The sequence below is a fragment of the Nicotiana tomentosiformis genome, chromosome 8 (assembly GCF_000390325.3).
Source record: "Nicotiana tomentosiformis chromosome 8, ASM39032v3, whole genome shotgun sequence".
NCBI classification, from domain to species: Eukaryota; Viridiplantae; Streptophyta; class Magnoliopsida; order Solanales; family Solanaceae; genus Nicotiana; species Nicotiana tomentosiformis.
This window is the reverse complement of record NC_090819.1, coordinates 84,152,340-84,162,729: the sequence shown is the minus strand read 5'-3', so window position 1 is coordinate 84,162,729 and position 10,390 is coordinate 84,152,340.

The following is a 10,390-nucleotide window of genomic DNA, read 5'->3' as shown; positions in this document are numbered from 1 at the left end:
GCAAGAATAAAGCACACCCATTCCCCAGTTTCACTAATTCCCCAATTATTTGTTTACAAATTATTACAGGCTCAAAATAAAGAATACATGCTCAAATATTACAAGTTAAAATGAGTGCAGGCTCAATAAGTGTAGAGCATGCCCAAAAAGGAATAACCCAGCAACTTCAAGGTCTTCAGTGATCTCATTCTTCACACAAAAATAGTAAACCCAAGCCTAGGTACACCCTAGGACATTAAAGTGTGACAAATGCATGACTCAAACACAGACCCATACCAAGTCTGAAGGGGGAACTAACTTACCCAGCAATGCCAAACTTAACCATATGAGTAACAAATTGTACATAAATTAATCAAACCACTTGAAGTCCACACACTTAGTTCTTAGGACTACAACTAACAGTAGTTTAACTAGAGCAAATAGGCGAGATCACACGAAGTTATATACATAAGATGCTAGAAGTTCAAAGACATGATGGAACATCACAAACTAACAGACAATCCCAAGTAGAGTTTCAAGATATAATATGATCTAAGATAGACTTAAATATGATCTTGACAGAGGAATCTTGCAGAATCACAGAGAAAAGCAAGTAAAATTTCTAGCATGAGGGTCTAGTGTAAGTATGATCATAACAAGCAGGCTGATGAGCATGGTCTGTAACAATCCACTCAACCGGGCATGAGGAATTTTAATATTACCAATCATACACGAAGGTTTAAATAGCACCAGGACTCGTAATGGGCAAGAAAATGTCAGATATAAGTTAACAGGACTAGCCTACACTAGGCTTAATCACATATAAAAGAAGAGGCCAGATATTGAATTCCATCGTATAATTATTAGGCCATATTAAAGAACACCAGATTAAACAAGACGAGGAACATGCATCAGTTTACAAATAGCAGAGAAAGCATGTTTGGGCTAATAACACGATCAGGAATTAACTCTAGAAAAGCATTAAGTTGCACATGGATGACTTAACAAGAATTAGAATAGGTTCTGGTCATGAATCGACTCACCACAAGGGTACAGAACAAGGTAAGAAGCTAAACCCAGAATAAGCAATACTAATAAGCATTCGAACATACACATTAGAGCAAACATGCTTAAGAGACAAAATCAAGGCAGGAAATAGGCAAATTCGATTACTAGAAGGCATAATGCCTCAAGAGGAGCTTCAGAGCATACAATAACATGTTGGTTCATAAAAATCTCAGAGACATAGATATGCAGAGCAGGAACTCAAACGGAAAGAGAATGAAATTACAAAGGTCATAGGTACTTACCAGTTACAGATTAATGAACAAGAAAACAAGAGGAATAATTTCAGGAACACTCTAATATCAATAGCAAAACGAACAGTAGAACCCAAGAATCTCAGTGTGCCAGAGTTCCCAAGGGTTTCGAATGAACCCCGGACAGTGCTCACACTGAGAAAGGTTCGATAATCGAATTCTGATGGCCTTGGCTTTCAACCAGTCAAGAGATTAAGCCTCAGAGTAGTACAAGACAAGTGATACATAGAGAGTAGTAGTAATTTTAGTGATTAAAGTCTATCTAAAGGGAAAATTGGGGAGGGGTTATATAGTGGTAGAAATCGAACAAGCAAACATGAAAAATAATTAATCAAACACAAATAATGAAAGAAAATATCACATGTAATCAATAATAGAACCGGTAAAGGAAAAATTGAAATTTCAAACTGTCACGGCCCGAAATTTCCCACCGACGGGACCGTGATGGCGCCTAATATTTAACTTGCTAGGAAAGCTAACGTTAGAAGATCATTAACCAATTCCTTATTTTTATTCAGTAATTAACAATAATTAACTAAGATGAAATATAATAAGTGCGGAATATCATAAAACTATATTAACTGCTACCACCCGGATCTGGAGTCACAATTCTCGAGCATTCTAGAATTTATGACAAGTAATAGTCTGAAAGAAATACAACTGTCTGAATGAAAGAAAATAGTAGGACATAAAAGATAGACGGGGACTTCAAGGTCTGTGAACGCCGATAGATCTACCTTAAGTCTCCGGACAGCGGACCAGTAGCAAATCTTGATCAACCTGAGCCGATATCAAAATCTGCACAGAAAGTGCATAGTGCAGCATCAGTACAACCGATCCCATATACTGGTAAGTGTCGAACCTAACCTCGACGAAGTAGTGACGAGGCTAGGACAAGACACCCACATATAACCTGAACCGTATAATCATCTAGTGGAAACAACAGTAAATAAAGCAATAACGCAGAAACAATGGGAAGGGGGAATACAGTGGGGGAATACAATATAAAGAGTGAGAATGATGAAAAGACAGAATTAAACAGAAAATCCTTAAACGAATTGAGCAATTAAAACAGCAAAGGAAAACTGCACGGCATCACCCTTCATGCTTTTAATCTCAACCTCACCAGATAACAAATAAGACTGCACGGCATCACCCCTCGTGCTTTTACTCTCTTCCTCACAATATAAATAATTCATGCACGACATCACCCTTCGTGCTTTACACTCTTCCCTCACAATATAAATAAATTATGCACGGCATCACCCTTCGTGCTTTACACTCTTTCCTCACAATATAAATAAATCATGCACGGCATCACCCTAAGAGGCCGTACACTCTTCCTCACAATTCATAGAATCAAGAACAACGGATAGAGAGAAGTTTCTCAAGAAATCAATATTTCATAAATGATTACTTTCACAATTTAACATCTCAACCTCGAATCAATATTCACAATTTTAACGACCTTGGTGGATCCGGATACAAGTCTCCCAACTTTTAACCAACAATAATAAGCATGGATAACAAGATTTAAGACTACAAATTTGCAAGAAATGGAATTTCACTCGCATGCTATGACTTGACCATAACGTATAGATGCTCGTCACCTCAACTATACATCGTATTCAACAACAAAACATGTAGCAAATACTCACACAATATTTATTCCCTCAAGCCAAAGTTAGACACAACACTTACCTCGCTCCGAAGGCCATTTAATTCTCAATCACAACTTTTCCTTTGGAATTCACCTCCAAACCACTCGTATCTATTCAAAAATGACTCAATGATATCAAATATTGCTAAAGGAATCAATTATATTTCATAAATTAAATTTCCCAAATTTTTCTCCAAAAAGTAGAAAAATCGACCCCCGGGCCCGCTTGGTCAAAACTCGAGGAACGGACCAAAATCCTTTTACCCATTCATCCCCGAGCCCGAATATATAACTGGTTTTGGAATCCGACCCCAAATTGAGGTCTAAATCCCCAAATTCCCGAAATCCCTAGTTTCTACCATAACCCCTAATTCTACCATGAAAACTCTAGATTTTTGATTGAAAATTCAAGAAATGTAATGAGTAATTGAAAGAAAAGGGTTTAGAATCACTTACCAATAATTTGGAAAAGAAATGACTCTTGAAAAATCGCCTCTCACCGTTTGATTTTTGAGAAAAATGAGTTTTTGGCTAAAATCCCGTTTTTGGATTCTGTTAAGTGCTGGGCGACAGCGTTCATCGCGTTCGCGAGAGCACTGTTGCATTCGCGAAGGGTACTGGCTGCCAAGCCTTTGCGTTTACGAGACCCAACTCGCGTTCGCGATGATTACTCCCCCTGGCCTTCGCGTTCGCGAGACATGGCTCGCGTTCGCGATGAAGCAACAACCAACCCCCCTCCCCCCAGGTCCCCACATGCTTCGCGTTGAGCCAGTCGCGTTCGCAAAGGTAAGTCCTACATCACTTCGCATTCGCGACAGGCCTTCACGTTCGCGAAGAAGAAAACTTCAGCTGCCCAGTTTACTCTTCGCGTTTGCGAGAGTACCTTCGCGAACGCGAAGAAGGACATGCCAGAACACAGACTCTGCAGAAAAACCAGATTTCCAAAGTCCAAAACATCTCGTGGCCTATTCGAAACTCACTCGAGCCCCCGGGGCTCCAAACCAAACATGCACACAAGTCTAAAAACATCATACGAACTTGCTCGCGCTTCCAAATCACCAAAATAACACCTAGAACTATGAATTTAGCACCAAATCGAATGAAATCCTCAAGAACACTTTAAAATTACTATTTTCTCAATCGAAGGTCTGAATCACGTCAAATCAACTCCGTTTCTCACCAAATTTCTCAGACATGTCTTAAATATCATAATGAACCTGTACCGGGCTCCAGAACCAAAATACGGAGCCGGTACTAACAATACCCAACATCAATCAATTCTTAAAAATAATTAATTTTCAAACTTTTAATTTTCATCAAAAATTCATAATTTGAGCTAGGGACCTCCGAATTCGATTCCGGGCATACGCCCAGGTCCCATAATTCGATACGGACCCACTGAGACCGTCAAAATATGGATCCAGGCCTGTTTACTAAAAATGTTGACCGAAGTCAACTAAAATCAACTTTTAAGGCAAACATTCTTATTTTCATTAGTTTTTAACACAAAAGCTTTTCGGAAACTTGCCCGGACTGTGCACGTAAATCAAGGAGGGTAAAAGTGAGATTTTAAGACTTAAGAGCGCAGATTCGAGTTCTAAAATATAAGATGACCTTTTGGGTCATCACATTCTCCACCTCTAAAACAACCGTTCGTCCTCGAACGGACATAGAAAAGTACATGGGCTGGTGAAAAGGTGGGGATATCTACTCCGCATATCGGACTCGGACTCCTAAGAAGATGCCTCAATAGGCTGACCTTTCCACTGCACTCGAACTGAAGGGTAGCTCTTTGATCTCAACTGGCGAACTTGCCGAGCTAGAATTGCCACTGACTCCTCCTCGTAAGTCAAATCCTTGTCCAACTGGACAGAGCTGAAATCTAACACATGGGACAGATCGCCGTGATACTTTCGAAGCATGGACACATGGAATGCCGGATGAACAAATGATAAACTAGGTGGCAATGCAAGCCTGTAAGCTACTCTCCCACTCTCTCCAGAATCTCAAAAAGTCCGATATACCTAGGGCTCAACTTTCCCATCTTTCCGAACCTCATTACACCCTTCATGGGTGATACCCGAAGTAACACTCTATCTCCGACCATGAATGCAACATCACAAACTCTACGGTCGGCATAACTCTTCTGCCTGGACTGAGCTGTGCGAAGTCGATCCTGAATAATCTTGACCTTATCCAAGGCATCATGTACTAAGTCTGTGCCCAACAACCGAGCCTCTCCTGGCTCGAACCACCCAACTGGCGACCGATACCGCCTACCATATAATGCCTTATAGGGAGCCATTTGAATGCTCGACTGGTAGTTGTTGTTGTAGGCGAACTCTACAAGGGGCAAGAACTGATCACACGATCCTCCGAAGTCTATAACACAAGCGCGGAGCATATCCTCCAAGATTTGAATAGTACGCTCGGATTGCCCGTCCGTCTGAGGATGAAATGTTGTGCTCAACTCAACCTGCGTACCCAACTCACGCTGAACTGCCCTCCAAAACTGTGAGGTAAACTGCGTACCTCGATCGGAAATGATAGACAGGTACACTGTGAAGACGGACGATCTCCCGAATATAAATCTCTGCTAACCGCTCCGAGGAATAGGTAACTGCCACAGGAATGAAATGTGCTGACTTAGTCAGCCTGTCCATAATAACCCCAAACTGCATCGAACTTCCTCTGAGTCCATGGGAGTCTAACAAAATCCATAGAGATACGCTCCCACTTCCACTCAGGAATATCTAACCTCTGAAATAAACCACCAGGCCTCTGATGCTCATACTTTACCTGCTGGCAATTTAGGCACCGAGATACATAGGCAACTATGTCCTTCTTCATTCGCCTCCACCAATAATGCTGCCTCAAGTCCTGATACATCTTGGCGGCACCCGGATGAATAGAATACCGGGAACTGTGGGAATCCTCAAGGATCAACTCACGAAGTCCATCCACATCAGGCATATAGATACGACCCTGCATCCTCAAAACTCCATCATCTCCAACAGTAACCTGCTTGGCACCACCATGCCACACTGTGTCTCTAAGGACAAGTAAATGAGGATCGTCATCCTGCCGATATCTGATGCGCTCAAACAAAGAAGACCGAGCAACTGTACAAGCTAGATTATGGTTGGGCTCAGAAACATCCAACCTCACGAACTGGTTGGCCAAGGCCTGAACATCCAATGCAAGTGGTCTCTCACCCACTGGAATATATGCAAGGCTACCCATACTAGCTAATTTTCTACTCAAAGCATCGACCACCATATTGGCCTTCCCCGGATGATACAATATGGTGATATCATAGTCTTTCAATAGCTCCAACCACCTTCTCTACCTCAAATTCAGTTCCTTCTGCTTGAACAAATACTGCAAGCTCCGATGATCAGTGAATACCTCACATGGCACGCTGTAAAGATAGTGCCTCCAAATCTTTAGCACGTGAACAATGGTTGCCAGCTCTAGATCATGAACAGGATAATTCTTCTCGTGAACCTTCAGTTGTCGTGAAGCATATGTAATAACCTTGCCACCCTGCATTAATACCGCACCCAGACCAATACGAGATGCATCACAATATACCGTATAAGATCATAAACCTGTGGGTAACACCAATACCGGTGCCGTAGTCAAAGCTGTCTTGAGCTTTTAAAAGCTCGCTTCACACTCGTCTGACCACCTAAATGGGGCACCCTTCTGGGTCAATCTGGTCAACGGGGCTGCTATGGATGAAAACCCCTCCACAAATCGATGGTAATAGCCCGCCAAACCCAGGAAACTACGGATCTCTGTAGCTGATATGGGCCTAGGCCAATTTTGGACTACCTCAATCTTCTTAGGATCCATCTAGATACCCTCTGCTGATACAATGTGACCCAATAAAGCAAATGAACTCAACCAAAACTCGCATTTTGAGAACTTAGCATATAACTGGCTGTCTTACAGAGTTCGAAGAATGATCCGAAGGTGCTGCTCATGCTCATCTCGACTGTGGGAGTAGATCAAGATATCATCAATAAACACAACCATAAAGGAATCCAAGTAGGGTTTGAACACCCGGTTCATTAAATCCATGAATGCTGCTGGGGCATTTGTCAGCCCAAATGACATCACTAAAAACTCATAATGCCCATACCGAGTCCGGAAAGCTGTGTTAGGAACATTGGATGCCCTAATCCTCAACTGATGGTAGCCAGATCTCAAATCAATCTTTGAAAACATCTTGGCACCCTAAAGATGATCAAATAAATCATCAATCCTCGGCAATGGATACTTGTTCTTGATGGTGACTTTGTTCAACTGCCGATAATCTATACACGTCCTCATCGATCCATCTTACTTCTTCACAAAAAACACAGGTGCACCCTAGGGCGAGACACTAGGTCTAATGAAACCCTTATCAAGCAAATCTTGCAACTGCTCCTTCAATTTTTTCAACTCTAGCGGGGCCATGCGATATGGCGGAATAGAAAAAGGCTGAGTACCTGGAGCCAAATCAATGCAAAAATCAATATCCCTGTCGGGTGGAATCCTCGGCAGGTCTGCAGGAAACACCTTTGGAAATTCACGAACAATCGGCACTGAATCTATGGAAGGAACCTCCGCACTAGAATCGCGGACATAAGCCAAATAAGCTAAACACCCCTTCTTGACCATATGTCGAGCCTTCACATAAGAGACAACCCTGCTGCCAGAATGGCCAAGATTTCCTCTCCATTCTAATCGAGGCAACCCCTGCAAGGCTAAGGTCACTGTCTTGGCATAACAATTTAATATAGCATGATAAGGTGACAGCCAATCAATTACCTAGTATGACATCAAAATCAACCATGTCGAGAAGTAGGATATCTACACGAGTCTCAAGACTCCTAATAGTGACCACGCACGAACGATAAACACGATATACAACAATAGCATCTCCCACTGGTGTGGACACATACACAGGAGCACTCAAAGAATCATGGGGCATAACAAAATAAGAAGCAAAATAGGATGACACATAGGAGTAAGTAGATCCCGGATCAAATAGAACTGGAGCATCTCTACTGCAAATTGAAACAGTACGTGTGATAATAGCGAAAGATGACTCAGCCTCAGGCATGGCTGGGAAAGCATAACACCGGGCTGGGCCCCACTACCCTGAACTACATCCCTGGGATGACCTCTAGCTGGATGGTTTCCACCTCTAATGGCCTGACCTCCACCTCTAACAGTCTGGCCTCTACCTCTGGCTGTCTGACCCCCGCCTCTGGCTGGCTGAGCAAGTGGTGCAGCAACTGGTGCCAGAACCGTGGCATGAGAACTCTGATGCTGTGAGCTCCCTGTTGCCTGAGGGCAAAATCTAGAAATGTTCCTCGGATCACCACAAGTATAACATAACTTCGACTGTTGTGACTGCTGACCCTGAAACTGACCCTGTCAACCTGAATAACCACCCTGATGACTCTGGAGTGGAAGTGCACTAATAGGAGCTGGTGGTGCACTGTAGGCTAGCTGGTCAGAATAATGCATCTGAGGGCCACGACTACCTGAGGCACCGTGAGATGCCTGAAGCACGGAATGAAATGGCCTGGGAGGATGGCCTCTACCAAAAGTACTCTTGCCTCTAGGTGAGGCACCGCTGAACTCACCGGAATGACGAGGTCTCTTGTCAGACCCCTGACCTCCCTGAGTAAGAACCAGTTCGACTCATTTGGCCACATTAGCAGCCGCCTGAAAAGAAATCTCACTCCCCGTCTCCTTAGCCATCTGCAATCTGATAGGCTGAGCAAGTCCATCAATAAACCTCCTCACCCTCTCTCTCTCGGTGGGAAGCAGAAGAATAGCATGACGGGCCAAATCTACAAAATGGGTCTCATACTGAGTAACATCATACTGCCCTGCTGGAGACGCTCAAACTGACAGCGACGCTCCTCTCTCAATGTGATAGGCAGAAACTTCTCGATGAAGAGCTGAGAGAACTGGTCCCAAGTAAGAGTAGGCAACCCAACTGGTCTGGTCAACAAGTAATCTTTCCACCATTTCTTGACGGAACCCGTCATCTGAAATGCAGCAAAATTGACCCCATTGGTCTCCACTATACTCATGTTCCGTAAAACCTCGTGACAGCTGTCAAGATACTCCTGGGGATCCTCTGAAGGAACACCGCTGAAGTGAACAGGAAAGAGCTTGATAAACCTGTCTAATAGCTGGCACATCACCGACCTGTGCCGCAATAACCGGCTGAACTAATCCGATTGGCTGAGCTGCTGGAGCCTGATGCAGACTCTTAGGGTGATGCCGTGCATGATTTATTTATATTGTGAGGAAAGAGTGTAAAGCACGAAGGGTGATGCCGTGCATAATTTAATTATATTGTGAGGAAGAGTGTAAAGCACGAAGGGTGATGCTGTGCATAATTTATTTATATTGTGAGAAAGAGTGTAAAGAACGAAGGGTGATGCCGTGCATGAATTATTTATATTGTAAGGAAGAGAGTAAAATCACGAAGGATGATGTCGTGCAGTCTTATTTGTTATCTGGTGAGGTTGACAGTAAAAGCACGAAGGGTGATGCCGTGCAGTTTTCCTTTGCTGTTTTAATTGCTCAATTCGTTTAAGGATTTTCTGTTTAATTCTGTCTTTTCATCATTCTCACTCTTCATGTTGTATTCCCCCACTGTATGCCCCCTTCCCATTATTTCTGCGTTATTGCTTTATTTACTGTTGTTGCCACTAGCATGATTATACTGTTCAGGTTATATGTGGGTGTCTTATCCTAGCCTCGTCACTACTTCGCCGAGGTTAGGTTCGACACTTACCAGTACATAGGGTCGGTTGTACTGATGTTGTACTCTGCACTTTCTGTGCAGATTTTGATACCGGCTCAGGTTGATCGAGATTTGCTACTGGCCCGCTGTCCGGAGACTCAAGGTAGATCTGTCGGCGTTCACAGACCTTGAAGTCCCCATCTATCTTTTATGTCCTACTGTTTTCTTTCATTCAGACAGTTGTATTTCTTTCAGACTATTACTTGTCATAAATTCTAGAATGCTCGTGAATTGTGACTCCAGATCCGGGTGGTAGCAGTTAATACAATTTTATGATATTCCGCACTTATTATATTTCATCTTAGTTAATTATTGCTAATTACTGAATGAAAATAAGGAATTGGTTAATGATCCTCTAACGTTGGCTTGCCTAACAAGTAAAATATTAGGCGCCATCACGGTCCCGTCGGTGGGAAATTTTGGGCCGTGACACAAACCCTAGTTTGACAGAAATCAAAGAATCAACCAAAGATCTTGGTGAATCGGCCTCATATCACCTTGCCATGAATGTATACATACGAAATACCGTCTAGATCTTGAAGATTGAAGATGATTGCGCATGACTCAGGGACCGGTACTTGCCATAAATAGGCAAGTACTAGGTGATACCAT